Source organism: Achroia grisella, unplaced genomic scaffold (genome assembly GCF_030625045.1).
Source record: "Achroia grisella isolate CSIRO2021 unplaced genomic scaffold, CSIRO_AGI_Agris_v1 utg1241, whole genome shotgun sequence".
Lineage (NCBI taxonomy): Eukaryota > Metazoa > Arthropoda > Insecta > Lepidoptera > Pyralidae > Achroia > Achroia grisella.
Genome location: NW_026712604.1, coordinates 710,489 through 731,163, shown reverse-complemented (window position 1 = coordinate 731,163; position 20,675 = coordinate 710,489). Strand labels below are relative to the sequence as shown.

At 31.8% G+C, this 20,675-nt stretch overlaps 1 long non-coding RNA gene across 1 annotated transcript; it reads right to left on the bottom strand.

Annotated features, from left to right (window-relative positions):
- Positions 1 to 396: 396 nt before the first annotated feature.
- Positions 397 to 20,179, bottom strand: LOC131854625 (uncharacterized). The gene is made up of 3 exons (XR_009358063.1): positions 20,000 to 20,179; positions 19,212 to 19,247; positions 397 to 433 (listed from the first exon to the last, which is right to left on the bottom strand). It is a non-coding gene; the product is annotated as an uncharacterized LOC131854625 (long non-coding RNA).
- Between the last annotated feature and the right edge of the window lie 496 nt (positions 20,180 to 20,675).

The window sequence follows — 20,675 nt, the reverse complement described above, 5'->3', positions numbered from 1 at the left end:
ATTCGATTCCTCGCCCGTAACATTTTTACAAATATTTGTATTCAAGAGGATGATTGTTTGTATCGGTCAGTGTGTTTTCTATTTATACCTAATATGTATGTATTTACAAAAAATAAATCTATGTATTTATATCGGTTGTCTTGTACCCATGACGCTCTGCTTAGCTTGGGACTACATGGCGCTGTGTCAATTGTCTTGAGATATTATATAATTATTACTATGTAAGAGTGTTGGAAGTTATGATGTGTGAGTTTGAAGTAAGTAAATAAAATTAATTTTAACATAATTTGGCATTTAGATTTGCTCTGGCATTCCAAATATTTCAAGGAAATTAGCAATGTTCAATGAAAAAAAAAACAGAAATGAATCATGTCCGAGAATATGAATACTGGTTCTTACCTGGTTTGAGTTACTGGACAAGCGAAAGATGAATCTGAAACAAGAGAATAATTATTATATACATATATTATTATAATTTTTATAAACCGGTCATTGTCAACAATATAAGGTGTAATCCATTCAAATAAATGAAATTTAAAATGTCTGTTTTGAATTTCAAATTAACAGAAACAATTTCACATTATTAATTAAATAAAAATTGTAACTATGTCTGTTTGTTCTTGCTAGTCTCTGACACGGCTGGAGCGATTTTGATGGGATTTTCCCTCGCAAATAGTAAATGTTATAACGAGTAAGTTAGCATACTTTTATTTATTAAAAAAAATCCTACAAACGAAGTCGCGGGTTACAGCTAGTTTATAGATATAAAAGATAATAGACAAAACGTAACTAGTCAGTTGCAGTTGTTAGTTCGCTATTTTACGGCTATCGCAGTGAGGCTATCTTATTACCATAAAGAAAACTCATTTCTCGATATTACAGTTCCATCAAATTTTATGTTGTGATATGTTACAAAACCTTTGGTACCTCATTAACAAGTAGGAAGTTATATACGGAACAAAGCGACAGATAATTCCACAGTAAAACATTCGCCGATCACATAACACTGTTTCATTGCTTGTTACTGTGTTTTGCGGGTGACGTGTAGGAAGCGAAAGGAGCATTGTTTTATAAACTTCTGTATGACATATGTTTTACATAGAATTCGTATTGTTCGCACGTGGGACTGTGCGACTCATTGTGTGCAACGGCTTCATAAGCTGTAGGTCGAAGAGTAGTACCTAACGTTTCATATGCATTAGGTCAAAAAAGAGTTATACTTAATGTTTCAAACGCAGTAGGTCAAAAAAAGAGTTGCAAATAATCGTTACTAATATTATAAATGCGAAAGTAACTCTGTCTGTCTGTCTCGCTTTCACGCCGAAACTATTGAACCGATGTAAATGAAATTCAGTACACAGTCTAGATGCTGACAAAGGACATAGGCTACTTTTTAATGCGAAAAAAGATTTGCAAGGGGTTGAAAGGGGCGATGAAAAGTTATATGGAAATCATTTTACGCGGACGAAGTCGCGGCGCGCAGCTAGTGCTTCATATGCAGCAGTTCAGAAGCGAGTTGTACTGAATGCTTCATAAGCAGGAGGTCAAAAAAAGAGTTGTGCCTAATGCTTCATATGCAGTAGGTCAAAAGCAAGTTGTACTTAATGCTTCACATGCAGTAGGTAGAAAATAGATGTACTGTTTATACACAATAGCCTTTAATGGTACTCGGACCCGTTTAGTAATTTAGTTAATTAGTGAGTTTAGTCCGAAATAGAAATTTTTGTTTCAATAGTTTTTACATAATTTAATGTTTCTTTATTTGTAACATTTTAAAGTTAATAGTTAAAAGTATAGAATTAGCTATTAAAAACTATATATTGGTGAATTATTGCTAGTTCTTATTTGAATGATTGAAAATATTGTAGACTGATTAAAACCAAACTTTCATGGAAAGAAATCCCACTCTCTTATGTTTTTGTACACGTAGAGTGTATTTTAAATTGTAATATACATCATATTAATTATTTTTGCTTGTCATTAATGTGACAGTCTCGGTGGTCTAGCAGTTTAGCACACCGCTTTACTTCTGATGGTTGCGGGCTCAATTTCTCAAACAGTACAAATATTTGTATTCATAAGTATGATTGTTTGTATTGGTATAGGTGTTTCTTGTATATATTATGTATGTATTTAGAAAAAAAAACATACAAGATTAGACTTTAGATTAGATAGCGCTATGTGATTTGTCCTACGTTATTATTATTTAATGAATTTTGAATTTCTCTGAGCAAATGAGATACTTGATCTGATAAACAAACGCGCAGTTTACACGAAGCGTAATATCAAAGATGCGCGACAATTAATCTATTTATAAACTACATCAGATAATGCTCCATAAAATGGAACCATAGAATTATGTGAATAAGGCACAATAACATTTGTATGTAATTGAAAACAAAACGTACTCATAAACTCCGTTTCAATACAAAACTGAAGGGAGCTGGGAATGTCCCACGCTTCTAAGTGTTATGTGTAACGATCTTACGTACTATTACGTGAATAGTAATAGTATACTTAATTAATTATTACAGAAAAACAAGGGCTATAGTCAACATATGTAGAAATAATATATGAAACGAATTTATAAACGAACTAATTTCACCAATATCAACAGCAAGAGAATAGTAATGTAATTCGACATCTTTACACATAAAGACAACCTTTCGTATCCCTGTGGCGCCTAATATATTTTTTTTGACTTTGTTTTATGTTTTCATTTTATGTGTAAGTCAAAGTGTATTGTGTTTTTCTTTTCTTCTTATGTATAATTTTCTTACACATACATATATATTTGTTTATAGTACTTTGTTCGTAATATTTCTGATATAAATAAAGAACTTATCCACACAAATTGAGATTACATTAATAGAAAATAGAATATTAATTGCTTTATGTATATACATAGACAATGGTCCACATTTAAATATTAGGAGTTAAAGAAGGACCTCTTTATATGATGTCTCGCTGATTTAATGTTGTTAGAAAATAGATCATGTTAACAGTTTTATATATGATATTAAAACTATTAATAGTTAGCAAATATGATGATATAAAAAAAAGAAATATTACTGAACAAAGTATGTAAGCGGCAGTGCGTGCGGCCATGACGTACGGCTCTGAATGCTGGGCGCTGAAAAAGCACCAAGAGCAGAAACTCAATGTCGCAGAAATGAGAATGCTAAGATGGGCTGGTGGCATAACAATGGTGGATCACATCAAAAACATCCACGTTCGAGGTAGTTTTAAGGTGACTCCCATACAGGAAAAGATTTTAGAGAGCCGCCTAAGGTGGTACGATCATGTCATGCGGCGACCATCAGACCACATGACAAGAACAGTGCTACCCTAGTACAACAACAGTCCTACCTATAAGTACCCAGCCCAGAAGACGCGGCAGACCCCGTCTCACATGGATGTCCGTTATTGAGAGGGATATAAAAAGCGCCAAAATAACATCCTAGACAACCCAGGACAGAACGTCCTGGCGAAGACTGACCAGACGGGCCGACCCCAAATAAATGGGACCAGGGCCAGGCAAAAGAAGAAAGACTGAACAAAGTATGTAACGAACTGAAATAAGTAATAAATGCTTATTGTAAGCAATTAGTGTATAATTTCTGAACAAAGGACAATGTTTGTCGTTCTATCTACATGTGAGGAACAAAAATATACATTGTTTTGTCTCGCTTTTGTGACTGTTCATTTCTAATTTTAAGTTATTGTTTTATCCGGTACTGTAATACAAGTTAAGGATATTGGGCTGGAATGTCATCCCTGAAATATAGAACTGTATTCCTAGTAGGTATCCCGGGTTTATTTGTACGTATATTTTATTATTATTATAATTGTTTTTGTCCTAAACCTATTATTAACTTACACTATTGGATTGTGCGATATCAGTTTTAAAATATTATGTCCGCCGTTAGTTTCTAAATAAATAAAATAAGAATAAAACGTATATTTATGCTTGTCTACGTGTGCTTATTTTGAGAGCATATATAACAACTGAGACCGCTACTTTATATTCGTATAGCTTTTTTATTTGTACGCCGATTTGATAACACACATATAAAATATTACGTTAAGTTTACCACAATACATTTGTGAAAACCACATGCAAATGGGCTAAACAGTTTCTGAGATTAGTGCGCAAAACAGATATAAATTCTAAAAATGCTTGTGTTCGTTTCTATTGCGATAATATTATCTAACAATGATATCTTTTCTCAATAGTTGAATGAGGATAAAAACAAGAGTCGTGTCTTGACTGAAACAAACTTTTTGAACTCATCGTCAGATATATACATATAATGAAAAATAATTTATTTGCATTCTAAATACATATCAAAATAAAACAATTCACAAATACAGTAACAAAAATAAAACAAGTAAATGTACGCGGCATATGACGGTAGTAAAACGGTTGTAGTACACTTATTCGTTTTTTTTTTTACTAATGTAATGCTGTTGGTCGCATTTGGTCTTTACAGCTTCACCGAACTATGGCAGTCCAAACTCTAGGGAGGATTTATTGAGCGCTGGAACGCTAACTCTCGTTGACGGATGTGTCTTTAGTCTGAGGGCACGACTAGGGATTCGAACCTCAGCTCAGGCAGTCGTAACTTCGATTTACGTTTGAATTGGGCGGTAGATTCATCGAATGAGAGATCGTTCGTAGGGGTACTTACTCGTTTGAAATGTCGTATATTAATGTATACTTAATTTGCTAAATGATGAACGAGCCTTAAGAAATTGATTTATGAACAATAAGTAAGTCTAAGTAACTCCTACATTTTGTAAACCGATCACATTTCAGAGCTGTGTAGTGGGTGGCAACATTGATCGGAGGAAATAAATCAAAAGACGAGGCCTCGGTGGACTAGTGGTTTAGCACACATTTAGTAGGATGGTCGCAGGTTCGATTTCTGGCACAAATATTTGTTCATGATTATTTGTATAGGTCCGAGTGTCGTCTATGTTATGTACGTATTCAAAAAAAATGTATTTATATTAGTTGTCTAGTACCCATAACACAAGCTCTGCTTAGCTTAGGATAAGATGACGAATTGTCCTGATGTATTAATAATGATTAGAGGTACGGTTACTTATTTGCTGTTTCTTTTTACTTTAATTTAATATACATAAAGTTACTATTTTTATTAATTTTGAAATTATTTTTATTTTACAATATCTAATTAAAATATATATATATAGCCCATTAGTATTAACACAAATAACATCATTAGTAATAATGTTGCAGTTTATAAGGGATGAAAATAACCTATCAACTAAGTATTTTTTTGTATTTATACATTACAAACAAAAAAATAAAATCTTTTTTATTTTTTATTACATTTTCTATAAAAAATATATTTAGTTATTAGCTACTTATAAATGAATCATAAGAACATTCCATCAATAGACAAAAGAATAAATATAGGCAATAGCAATGAACGATCAGACCATGAGATTGAAAATCTATATTCACTACGATCAATGTATCAAAACTAACTCGGCCAATGTTACACAAACAATGAATCATTCATTTCTTCCATTTTCGTATGAATGAAATAGACAACTCGTTCGGCAATATGTATCTTGTTCGTACACATAAAGATTGAATTTCCATTGACAACTTTCACTGGAATTTCTGCTGACCTACAGTGTTGGACGAACGTGTCTTGTGATTCAGAGTATTGCAAAAGCAGTTTCTGAGGTCAACTGTGATCGACGAACATATCACGGTGTATACGGATCTGAGAACAGTGACGTTTCTTAACGACGAAAGATTATTAATAAGATAGTATTTTAAGAGCCAGGTAGACCCTGACTACAGAACAGTGCTTATTCAAAATTAAGCAACATAATGTATACATATGATTATTAATATAAATAAAATATACCAAGTTAAAAAATGGTACCACTCAGCATTATGGGATGGCCAACTTTCTTTGTAAATACGTACACAATATATATAGAAAACATCCAGACCGATACTAACTATCATACTCAAGAATAAAGGACCGTGCGAGGAATGAACTCGCGACTATCGGACGTAAAGCGGTGTGCTAAACTGCTAGGCTAACTAGGGCGTCAAACATGACGCTGGTTTTCAGTGGTACCACTGTATAAGAGAGAGCAAAATGCTCTCTTTAATTCATACTAACATTGTAAAAAGAAAACTAACTCAACATTAACAAACAAATACTTTATACACGATATTGTGTCTTTCTCTGTTTGTTAACTTTCACAACTAGACGGCTAAACGGATTTCAAATGAGGATGGGCTATAATTTATTTAAAAAAAAAAGCAAACGAAGCCTCTTTTAACAACTAGAGTCATACTACAATATAAAATCTAATCTAATTTCTAAATGATTTACGTTATATCTTCAGTCAGAGTAGTCATCTTTATTAAGTAATTGTTTGCAATGAAAATACAAAATAATAGCACGGTATATGCATATCATAATGAAAAAGAGATGATCTAAAAGCTTTTAATATTAGTGAATCGCACATTAGGTTAGTCGCATCGAGAGTTCAAATAAATATTACGTTTATGTCCGTAAAAACAATTTAATTGGTGTAGAAAATCTGAATTTATTTTGCTTTTTTAAATATGTGACGGCCTCGGGGTCTAGCTGTTTAATATACCAGCGGTTTTATGTTGTATTCATGAGTATCATTGTTTGTATTGGTCTGGGTGTTTTCTATTTGTATATATGTATTTACAAAAGAAAATGTATATAAGTATTTTTATCAGTTGTCAAGTACTTACCCATAACACAAGCTGCTTATGGGGACTGGTCTGCTCTAATTACTACGACTGTTTTACTGTTATTTAGTTACTAAACTGGTACTAGTTTGTAGTTTGTATTCTCATATTTCAGCTAAAAAATGTAAAGTTACAACTAAATTATTTAAAATAGCCACACGCAAATTTCTTGCACGTTCTTTTTGTGATATGACTGCTATGAAAAATATGTTTAAAGTTTTATATCACATGATGTATTCTAACATAACTAGAGAATTACCAAAATTGGAGAAACTTAATTTGCAGTTTGGCACATGCTTGTACTTCAACAATATTCAAATTTTATAAATACACTAAAAGTGACTCATCCTTTTAGTAATTTTCACTTTGTTCACACAAATGTTCTTACATAAGTCTGACTAAATCAATAAATCTCTGTGTATAATAACTGTTGGCCGGAACTGTTGGAATACAAACTTTCCTTGCTAATGTAATGCATGCGCAGAACGTCTGGACGAAATCTTCAATAGGTCTGTTTTATAATTTTCGATTTTATGATATAATGTTTTGTAATTATTATTTCTTCCTCACATTCACTGCAAATACATTAAATGTATTTGCAGTGCGAATGTGAGGATTATTGACGTTTGTAAAATGTTATAGTAAACTTTGTTTAATACATATTTATTAATTCTTAACCGGGTTTAAAACGAATAATTTTGAGGTAAATAAAGGTATTTACCTCCGTTCGTTATGTTACTCCAATCAGCTTATAACCACGGCCAGTGCCACCTAATCGATACGTCGAGTAAATAAATGCCCTTATTTAAAAAAAAAATCATGTTAAGACCCGGTTAACAATAAAAATAATAGTTTGTAAACTGATTTTAATACTTAGTTTTTAATTAAAAGCAGTTAGTAGGACATACCAATTTTAGTTTAATTAATGTTTAGTGAGTAGCAAAATGGACCGAGTTTGAAATCAGTAGAGCATATATTTCAAGCGCCACAAATTACTAATATCTTTCAGTTGGTTTTAGTAAATATATCTTGTTACATATGCCTATTCACCAAAACCGACTTATTATTGGTATTTCATGCCATAGTATGACTTTGTTTGACTACATCAGTCTGTTTCTAACAAGAGAAGCTTTTTCGGTTTTCAATAGTAAGAAATTGATACAAATTATAGAGACATACTATAGTCCTTAGGAATTGTAACTCGTAAAGAGTGCCAAGAATGTCAGAATGTATTTTATGATATTTAGGGTGTGTCCTTTATATGAGCCATGAACATATTTGCTATCAATGGCAGCGACATTACACAATAAATACCCTTTGATTAGAAGTAGAAATAATGTTTATTCAAATAAACTTAATACAAGCACTTTTGAATAGTCATATTCTTTGATTCTACCACTAATTCGGAACGCAAAATATAACAAGAAGAATGAACGAGAAACGTGTGTGTTGCTCTTTTAAATAAATGTTGTTCAGAATTACATTTTTAAGAATTTTGGGTCAATAGAAACTACCAAATAGCAAAATTGATTATAAATTGCGAACTAACTACAAGCTGCATACAAATAATTTTGTTATACCGTGACCTAGGTCCCCACTAACATGGACTGGTACTGGCCGAAGAGCTGTAGATGAAGGTGTATCTGCGCTACTGTGGCAGATTGCCGTCGTCAGTGCCGTAATCACAGAGACGATTTATATTTATTTATATTATTATTACCTATATATGTATAAAATCTATAAGGTATTTTCAATATGGGCCATAGTAGCCTGAAATAAATAATAATAATACACTTATATAAATTAACAACATATTCACATATATTTTATATATATAACCTCGTGAACTTCTACCAGATGTTTAAAGAATGTGCTTTCACTATGCATCCAACACGCATACAATCTAGATAAGGCTGTCAAATATCTAAGTAATCGCCAATTCACGGGCACAATAAATCAGTTTCCGTACGACGCCATCTGCGCATGCGCATGTCAACATCAATCACAAATTCATAACAAAGATGGTGTAATGGCGTCGAAAGTGAACGGTACTTCCGTTTCAGCGGATCAGTCAATGGTGATGAAAAGATACTATATTGATTCAGAGCGATTTTATATGATAAACAAACTGACAGCACATCTGACATGAAGATCACGTTACGTGATACCACCTGTGTTGCCATTCCAGACGAATAAGTAGTCATGCCTATTATTAATTTTGTAATTTAACAGCTTATAAAATGGGCCAATATTGTTCTATAAATATTATTTAGCCTGAAGAAAATAAATAGAAAAAAATCGTTTTTATGACGATAATATTATTAAAGGGCTTGTAATATTTAGACGCTGTTACAAAGGTCTTGGTAAATAAGTACAAAATTTTAACAGAAATTTAATAATAAGGAGTTACAATATTAATAAAAAATCCTTACAATTGAAGAGTTTGGTTTGTAATTTCTGATGTACAGTTTTTCACTAAATGCATATAATAGTAGATGATGTATATTAGTGTCATTTGTTCTTGCTAATCTTTGAAGCAGATGGACGATTTTAATGGGACTTTCACTCATAGATAGCTAATGCTATAAGGAGTAACTTAGACAATTTTTATTTCAGAAAATTTATTTATTTTAATAAAAAAGTTTAATTCCACAAAGACGTTATATAGTAAAATAAAACATAGCTTGGTCTCATTTAACACATTGTAATTAAGATAGTGGCAAATGATTTTATTAATGACTTTATTACGACGCTCAAATCTATCTAGTAATAGACAATAATAATGAGCAAATCAATAATATGGTACACTAGTGCAGTACAATTAGAGAGAGATACAAACTTCTTAGCATTCCATGGATTCACTGTGAGGCTGGTAGGCTAAATCAGGCGACTTAATATTATTTAATATGATTCACGCGCGTGAAATTTATAGACTATATGTTATTCTGATGTATAAGCTATATAATTGTAAAGTTTCATCAAAATCCGTTCGTTAGTTTTTGTGTGAAAGAGTAACAAACATCCATCCTAACTCACAAATTTTCGCGTTTATAATAATATATATACTAATGGTAGATGGATGTAACGTTTTTGTGACTGATAATGTTGTAGTGGCGAAACTAGGGGTTTTTATATGGGCGTGGCAGACGCTTTTTAGATTAAATATCGCAAGCTTTCGAAGTCTGTAAATCTGATGTTTGTACATAGAAGTGAACTTTCTAGATAGCCAACCAGTTTCCAAGGGTGGCAATGCCCTGACTACGTGTATAGATGTTTTTGTTGATGATAATAGAATAGTACCTGCCCGCTCCAACGCTGTTGTTTACCAGTGGAGGATAATAAGAAGCGTATGAGGTCAGGTCAGTTAGCCCATCGTGACAAATTTGCCAGGAATTTAGCACCAGGAAAACCACGTGGCACATTGCTAGCAATGGGGATACTACTCCCCATTGCTAACAATCCCTCCCCATAACGAAGTATTGCAGATCTTATGCAGCCTTGAAGGATGAATGGAAGATAATTAAAATAACAGTCAACTCAATGCGTCAAATCCACCAGGATAGTTTCCAGTAGAATAGCGTGCAGGTCCAGTAGGCGGTTCATTACTTGACAAAAACTGCCGTGAAGGATGAAAGGAAGATAAGTCAAATAACAGTCAACTCATTGCTGCAAATTCATCAGGACAGTTTCCAGGAGAATAGCGTGCAGGTAGGCATTTCATTAATTGTCAAAAACTCCCGTGAAGGATGAAAGGAACATAATTTAAATAATAGTCTACCCATTGCGGCAAATTCACCAGGATAGATCCTAGGAGGATAGCGCTGCACGCTATGAAGTAGATACGGTTTATTAATTCCAACACACCACCTCATTACTAACAATCTCTTTCTAAAGTTCTGTTCAAAACTAAACAAATCTCGGTAATAGATACGTAATTGAACACTACTTCAAACCTAATACAACTGGTTAGACCACTTTCTATACGGACATAATGGATTCTTGATATTACAATAATATAATAATTAATGATGAGACAATGCTAATTTGACTGCAGTAAAGGAAAGTACTGGTTGGCAGACTTATAGGTTTTGAAATCCTTACGTACCTTTAGGATATATTGTACCAAATACAAAGAAAAATCTTAAAATAGTAAAGACTCATTAACTGATACAAAAGACGCTCTTATCACTAAGCAATCTCTTCTAAACTACCTTTGGGTGGATAGAGAAAGTAGTTAGTATTAAGACAAGGAATGTACACCTATATGTGCAGAATATTCTATATTTACACAAACTGTAATTTAAATAAAGGAATATAAGATCTTATTTGTGGTACATCCTTATCTTTATTTTAATCACATTTGTTTCACATATACGTTGATTTCGAAAATCCCGAAACCTCTTCTCTTCTGTCAAATAGGAAATATATTTAAAATAGAAACACATTCAATGATTTTATGTCAATTTTTAATTAAAAGATTATACTATCAGGATGGTACATAGGTTATTTCACATGTACGTATTGTAAGTTCGTGGGTTCTCTACCTTTACCTTTTTGAACAAATTAATAGTAAGCTACTAATGTAACGTTAATAATAAACATCTCTATTATTTTATTCATATTTTCTATATAGATTAATGACACTGGCTAATTTGGCAACAATAAGAAACTATTAATAGCCACTTATGCTTTGGAAGAAAGTGCGTGCAATACAATTGCTGTAAACAAAACAAAACAAAACTTATTGTACACTTAAAAGTAAATTTTAGGTTTTTCAAATTAGTAATAATATAATTTGTAATTGAGTAAATAGTAATTTGTAATGGAGTAAATATTAAACAATCCAACATGGTATCAAAACACGCAGATCTTGTTGCGTGAAACTTTATAGGAGTATGATTTCTCTGGCCTTTCTCGGTAACAATAAGTATGGCGATAGCAACCATAGCCAATCGGAATTATTTTTATAAAAAAAAACTTGCTTCGATTAAAGGCACAATCCATTTACGAAATGCTTTCGCTTGTCGTATGGGAAGCTGGGAGTGGAGTTTGTCGAAAACGCCGTTTTACTAATTATACTCTTGTTTAATTACTCAACTAGTCGGTTGTGTATTTAATATTTTGACTGTAATAAATTAGTATTCTTATTTACTAGTTTGAATTCACATATTACAATTTCAAAATTTAAGTTTAAAACAAGTGTTTAAAACAACAACACGCAAGTTTCTTGTTCATTCTTCATGTGATGAGACAGCTTGCCGAATGAGTGATAGATTTGAACAATAATATGACTATTTAAAAGTGTTTAAGTTTACGTTTATTTTAAATTCAATAAAGAATTTTCTATTATATTCATAACAGGATTTGTCCATATAATCCGCCTAGTTTAAGAGTAACGTTAACGTTAAACGTTAATGTAATAGTACCATTTCTTATTAATTTAATTATTAGTTTTTTAAAATTAGTGCCGCTAGTATCTACGATCTTAGATGCTAGTTCTTCTAATGACAATTATGTAATGTTATTTTAAAATCACAAAACAATCAACCAGTAATTACTGGTGTAATTATATACATCACTACCTGCATCCGCGACTTCGTCCGCGTAGAATTTAATAATAATAATAATAATAACTCTTTATTGCGCATACATAAACATAGGACAGTAAGTACAAAACAATGAAACTATTAATTAACTTTATTTTCTAAAATAAAAGTAGTTTAAGTTACTCCTTATTACATCATGTACCTACCAAAAAAAAGTCCAGTCAAAATCGGTCCAGCAATTTCAGAGATTAGCCGGAACAAACAGACAGACAAAAATTGAAAAAAATGTTATTTTGGTATATTTACCGTATTTATATTCATATGCATGTAGTAAAAACGGTTATTTCAATATTACAATCAGACCTTCAATTTAATTAATATGTATAGATTATGACAAAACAATTGGAAATCAATACTGGTTTCAATGTAAACACTACTATTAACAATATTAATCCTTTATTGGTAGTGGCAATATCATGTGCACTCTGACTGATGAATATCAAATTAAACACTATGAACACCATTGCCTCTGTGGTCTAGCGGTTTAGCGTACTGCTTTACTTCCTATGATCGCGGTTTTAATTTTGCGCACTGTACATTTCGTATTCATGAGTACGATTGTTTATATGGGTATTATGTCAGTTGTCTAGTACCTATAACACAAGCTCAGCTTAACTTGGGACCTGAGATATATTTATTTATCCTGAGGACGCGGACCTGCGAAATTGTCTCAGTCCTAATTACAGCTTGCATCTAAACTCATAAATTGCGCTATTCCATGATATGAAAATGAATTAATGTCTAAGTAAGCTAAATCTATTAATTTATCTATATATATAAAGCACAGAGATTCAATATAGGTTTCGTTCCCATAAGGGCAGTTCCAACTCTTGGAACGTAGTTATTTGCTCAATGGCATGAGGTAAGTATCTACGTGGAATGTTTAACATGTACAATTTCTTGTGCGTGCGAACTGCATTCATCAGATAGTATCGTCAGCTGGCTTTGGACAGGCATCCTAGCTATAGATGGAGGCATAACGCAGGTTGGCATTCACAGACTGTCCACTAGTATTGCCACTTTAGTAGTTTTACCACCAGTAACCGTGGATTTGCCACCCCTTGGTGGAAAAATTGTTTCTGATGATAAATAAATTTTAAGTGTGCTTGGAAAAGAATGAAATGAACTGAAATGAACTTTGAAAATGGACTACCTTTTATCTCATGATGAATGGATAAAATTGAGAGTAACTGATATAAATTATATATCCATTAAAATAACTTCTACTAACTACTACTACTAATCTTATTTATAATACCTACTAATATTATAAATACGAAAAAAACTCTGTCTCGCTATCACGTCAACCGATTTCAACGAAATTTGGTACACATAGGTACATATAGTATATATAGATCCTGAGAAAGGATATAAGCTACTTTTTAATGCGGAAAAAGGGTTATAAGAGGTTGGAAGGGGAGATGAAAGTTTGTATGGAAGTATCGTCATTTTCATACACAACCAGTGTTTACATAATTTTATTAATTGAAAAAGTTTAGGTAATTTAGTATTCCCTAAACTTTTTAAATATTTCCAATAAAAAAAATATTTTAGAATTGTTACTAAATTAGTATGCCTATGAAATTAAACTAATAAGTTGTATTATTTTTTAGCAGAAATGTCCAATATTTTTTAATAAATAAGCATGTATTGTAAAATCATGTTTTACTGACTCTAGTGGTATCAATAAATTTATTATTTACCTTATTTCTAAATGTTCAAAAATGTGCTAGTTTTACGAGATTCCACTGTGGGTTTACTTAAATATGTTGGTAACACCAGTCCAAGTTCAACCAACTGCGGTTTTCCGATCGTGACTTGACTAGCGATGTCTCCGGCCCGGAGTTTGCGGTCGAATGGGAGGAAAAATGGGTTTTATGTAGGTATTCATTTAGATATAACCGCTTGGGTACCTACGCTCACATCATCGAAGTATAAACTAAATTGAGTCAGATATCTGTTTCATTGACTAGCTCATCCGTGCATCTTCGTCTGCGTCTAATATTCTTCGTTTTACTAATATTGCTGCTCCGCTCCTATTGGTCATGGCGTAATGTTAGATAGCCTATAGCCTTCAATAAATGGGCTAGCTAACACTGAGAGTATACGTCAATTTAAACTAATAGTGTCTTAGATTAGGGCATTCTACTAAAAAAAACAAACCCTTCAGAGTCATAATATAGATAGGAATCAAATGATTTAATATTAGAAAATTTATAGAAACCCAGATAGAGAGTTGAAGATTTTTAAATGCAGGATATTCATTGTATGTTATTTATAAATTAATTAGCCCTTGTAAATACATAAGCATTAGTTTTATGCTTATGTTATTAACGAACAGCACCCCGTGGTTTCACCTGCTATTTATTTAAAAGAAATGGCGGTCTTTCATCACTGACCACATGATATCGTATCACCCGTCCTCCGCTTCTTTAGCGTTCATTCTTACTACTTTTCTTTCTGACTCTGATCTTAGGAGTTCCCTCGTCTTTTAGTAGCCTTGTAAAACTCTTCTAATCCAAAGTAAATTCAGAGTTTAGTGCGTTGAAATAAACAAACTCTTTACCTTTACTCATTAGTATAGATTGTAGTCATGCACGATTATCTTACGATTATGAGGAAACCAAATTATAAAAAAAATGTACGCGGACATTTTAAAAGTCTCATCGATGTGCAAATATTCAAGTATATAAAACCTTTTTGGAAACAATTCACAGAAATTTGTTTGCTGATAATATTATACTTGTTTCATAAATAATAACCCATTATTTTATGCAACATTTATATCGGCTGCTCGTACAATTGTATATTCATGACCCGATTGCATTGTTTCGTATACCTAATGACGGAAATGTATATATATACTGTTTTAATGTGGTTGATAACGTTGCTAGGCAACTCAATCATTGCTGACTTTATGAGCAAGTAATCGCTATAATTTTAGGTTTTATTTGTATGTATAACACATGGTATAGTGCACTTGGCCGTGCTAATGGTGTACGCTGGATGGATGGATCAGTAGAGGATGATAAGATATCAGATCAGTTAATCCACATTGGTGAACCCACTAGGGAGGCTGCGTGTAGTTCATCCGGATACATTTCTGCATTAATTATTTCACTGAAGGTACAATGAAACATTAAAATGTTTCATTGTACCTTCAGTGAAATACCTAGTTGTCTAAAGACAACTAGGTACAGTACTAATGGTTGCCATAATTATTTTTTGTCACTTATCAACGCATTACGTAGAGCTATCATTCTTTGTGGTGAATTTGTCATAGCCATCAAAATTTACCACAATAAGCAAGATCGTTTATTGTGGTAAATTTTTATGACATTTATTATTTAACGTGCAAGATCGCTTTCCCAATTATAAATTTACTCTAATGATATTATATGAATTTCTGATTAAATTTAGGTAAAACGAGAAATACATGAAATTCATGTAAAACCGGCCTAGACGCAATTAAAGTAAAAGATTTTGGAAAAAATGCACGGTGGAGGACCGCCATTCTTCATGATGATGAATATGGTATTTTACGAATAGTTGTTGTTTAAAATTAATTCGATTTGTATTCAGTTTTCAACAAAATTATTTTAATGTAATATTAGTATTGAAATTGTATTGTCAATTAAATATAGATTAGAAACGCCAAAATTAGACACGCTGTTCAGAGTGTATGGTCGTGGCGTAAGGGTCTTTGTACAAAGGAATGGATGGTGACCTTCGGTGTGGTCAGCATTTTCGTGTCAATGGAATTTAATTGTTTTTTTCTTTGAGATAAGCTGAAAAAATGGCAATATATATTCTGACCTAACTCCGAAACACTTAGAGAGCTTTTTCTGTTTTCTTATATGTTGTTAATATATCCACGTGCCAGAATTAGTAGAAATCCAAATCAAATCAAATCAAAATCTCTTTATTCATGTATCATATTTATCACATTACAGATTCTTATGATTTGTCATATTTACCGTCAGTTCAGAGTGATTTCGAGCTAAGAGGAACTGACTATAGAAACTCAGCTCTTATTCTTTTCAAAAGAGCTTGTACGTATGATTCTTAAAATAAAGATTCTTTTTCTACGTCAAATAGGGAGAACAGAGTGACCACAAGCGTATGTCAATGCATTTTTGTCAAAAGGAACCGTAGCCGAACTGACATTGTAGGGACTTGCCTAATAATATAAGTGGTAAATAACTTTATTTTTTTTTAGCAGAATTATTAATAATACTAACAAAATCATTTCTATCTTTCTAATATTATAAATGAAGTTTTTGAGTGTTCGTGTATGGATGGAAGAATGTTTGTTACTCTTTCACCCAAAAACTACTTAATGGATTTTTGGCGGGTACAGGTAGTTTTGTCATATAATCTTAATAAGTTAATAGATCGATTTTAAAAATATTTTATAACAAATAAAATATGCGTTATCTATGATTTTAAATTATTTTTTTATATTAATATGATATATGGTAGAGCAATAATTTATTGATAAGGGCAACATCAATAAATATTTTTATTTTGATATGTTGCCAGTAATTTTAGTGCTATAAATATTAAAGCGTGTTTCGTTATCAGTTATGTGTACAGGACGTGTTAAAATAATGTTGTGCTATCGTGATCATGTTATCAGCTAACGATAGTGCATATATAATGATGCAACCACCTAGATGGAAATCGTTAATATGTCCGTAACGATATTGTATGTCACGAATTACTTGTATTATAAAATGAAATTGAAAAGGAACATTGATAAGATATTCTTTAATAATATTATAAACAAACTTTGGTTGTTGGCTTGTCACAATATACTTCAATACATCATATATAATGTACATGTAATCCTTGAATATTTAGGGCACCTCGTGAATTATACCTGTTAAGCCTTCACTCTGGTCGTATATTTATTTGTCACGTATAAATAATTTATTGTGTAATATTTCGATCTACATTTCTAACATTAGTACATCAGTATATTTATATTTAAACAAATAAATTAGTGTTGGTTGGTAGTTTGTATTCACACGTTTCGACTTGTAAATGTAAACTTATAAGGATTATTTAAAAGAGCAACACACAAGAGTGTTGCTCGTTCTTCTTGTGATGAGACAGCTTTCCGAACGAGCCGTAGATAAAAAAAAAATTTTATTACTATTCAAAAGTGCTTAAATTAAGTTTATTTGAATAAATGATTTTCTATTCTATTCTAGTATAAGATGTGTCGCGAAACGGCTCTTTAAGGATTTAATTAAACTTTATAAACGCGAATGTTTGGGAGTACGGTTGTATAGATGGATGGATGGATCTTTCACGCAAAAACTACTGAACGGAATTTGAGGAAACTTTAGAGTAATAGAGCTTATACATGAGTATAACACATAGGGTACAAATTTCATGTGGGTGAAATTCATCAAGGCATTTCTGAATGTACATTTAGTAGCTGTCTATTAAATGTAGTCTAGTCTAGTCCTAAGCTAAGTAGAGCTCGTGTTAAGGTTACTAAGAATAACTACTATTATAAATAGAGTAGAAAAATACTAACTAATATACGAAATAATATAAATACTTAATTTATTTGTTAATATTAAATAGCTGTCTATTAAATGTACATTCAGGTATTCACCTATCATAAAATAGACATACCTGGAGATTTGGAGGTGCATTCCGAGTGACGACCATAGCCTTGAGGAATCGGCTAAGAAGAACATTTTAACAAAATTACAGTATAAATAAATTCTTAATCGAAACTAGTATAAAATTAAACGTGTTTAATAAACAGGTTACTAAAGGATTATGTTTGTGTACAAAAAAACCACGAATTATAATTCTCTTAATATAACGATGAACAGTAATAATAAGTTTTTTTATTCATCCGTTTTTGTATACATTATCTGCTAAACTATAGAACTGAATTGAATGTTGCCATCATTTAACTGAGCAAGACTTTGCACAAAGACATCCACGTGTCACTTCCCCTCCCGCCTATTTCTATTGCCAAGGTATTTTTTATCTGTTTTCACTGTTATCCTTTAATAAAAGGTATATGTTGGTGATGAGGTGAGATTGACAATCTTGGTAACCTAGCGGTTTATAACTCGTGCTTACTTCCGATGTTCATGGTATAAACATTGATATGACATGACTATGACTGTTCGTATCAGTCTGCGTGTTTTTATGTATGTTATGTATCTAAAACCAAATAAATTAAGTATTTATATTATTTCGTATATTAGTTAGTATTTATAGTAGTATTTCTCTACTCTATTTATAATAGTAGTTATTCTTAGTAACCTTAACACGAGCTCTACTTAGCTTAGGACTAGATGGTGCTGTGTAGATTATCCTGAGAGATTATAATTATTATGTGGCAGCGAAATTATACGATATAGTGATAGGCGACCATCATCGCATTCAATCAGGTGGGTCCTTGCTCGTTAATGTTTTTTTAGTTAGTAGCTGTTCCCGCGACTTCGTCCGCGTGGAATTTAACTTTATTTTTCTAAAATAAAACTAGCCTAAGTTACTCTTTATTACATCAGCTACCTGCCTATTAAAGTCTCGTCAAAATCGGTCCAGCCATTTCAGAGATTAGCAGGAACAAACAAACAGACAGACAAAAATGGTAAAAAATGTTATTTTGGTGTTTGTATATTCATATGCCTGTAGTAAAAAACGGTTATTTAAATATTACAAACAGACATTCCAATTTTATTTGTATGTACAGATATATTAAAAAAACAAATATTTTTTACACTGTAAGAATTAAATATTCATTTTGGGGGAGAATATTTATAAATTCATAAATATATTCCAATACTCACCACGTTCATAATTCGTCAAGTAACCTCACTTCAGACCTGTAAAGAAACACTTGTGTAAATAAGTAATAAGTTCATTATATGTATTACAATATTACAAGTACGATGTTGCTGCATAGAAAAATTATGAAAATTGAAAATGAATTAAATACAGTAAGTATCACGATTTAAAACAATAAAATCTCAAAATCTACAGATACAGGTAGACAATAGATATTGTATTTAAGTATCTAATATACAGAATCATATTAGGGCAGATAAATATTATCATTTTTGTCTTATTGTTGTAAATTAATTGGTGAATTTAAAACTAGTGATCGCTCAATGGACCATAATTAATTTAAATTATAAGTTGAACATATTAAGGTTATATTGCCAAAGACTATACATCTGTGCGTATGTGTCAAACACGTGGTAGTGTGTGTAAGGTTCTTTATAGATTTAAAGTATTTTAAATATGAACTATAAGTGTGCGAAATTCCATACACCTCCGTCCGTGATAATTTCGCGGTCGAAAAAGGTTCAAAAATTTAACCTAAAATTAACAACTATATAAATAACAGACAATCGTTTAATAAATCTATTTATCTGTTTTTGTTATTTATTATTGAAAGATTGTGGCAAAATATTAATTAAAATTAATAGGTTCCTCAGTCTTGCTTTTGATGAACAATAGTCGATATTATTAAAACTAACAACATGACAACATGCATACAGACTAACGTTAAAACATATTGCTATATTATTGACGAGTTAATAACGGCCATAACCGTCAGTTAAACAGAACTCACCGCGGGAAGCGTTCAGAAAATCCGTCACAAAGTAGGGAACTAATCCAAAAAGAATCCCTTTAAGAGAATAAAGAGAGATAGTTCCAGAACACAAGAGAGCAATCACAAAACACAACACCTCGCTTTCAAAAGTACTCGAGTACGGAGTGGAGAGTTGGAAGCGCGCAGGTGCGCCGGCGCACCGACTGCGGGGAACTGACTTGAAGGCTATCCGGCCAGATGACGGCGACGAGACGCTTTGCGTAATAGCACGTAGTACCATCAAGAATTGGTAGAACACATTGGTTTTTAATTAACAACGGTACCTAATATTCTATTGCAGCTTTACGAGTAGTATATAGACGAAATACATTTATAACCAGTAGTACTTTAGTAAGAAAATGTAGAGATAATTCTAATTGTTAGTTATTTAATAATAATAAAAAATTATAAATAAAATAATTCTTAATAATATTTAGAGTAAAAATTGCCTTTTTTTCTCATGTTGCATTATTTATTGCAGTATGAGCTTTCTATTTAAATATTTGCAAAATTTAATAGCTCTGAATACGTTTTAAAGTTCGGATTAAAAAAAAAAATATTTTCTAATGAAGTTGGAAGAAATTGAATGGCAAGTTCATCCAGCAATTTCAGAGAATTAGCAAATATTCTCACTATTCTTCTTTTTAACTCCAAC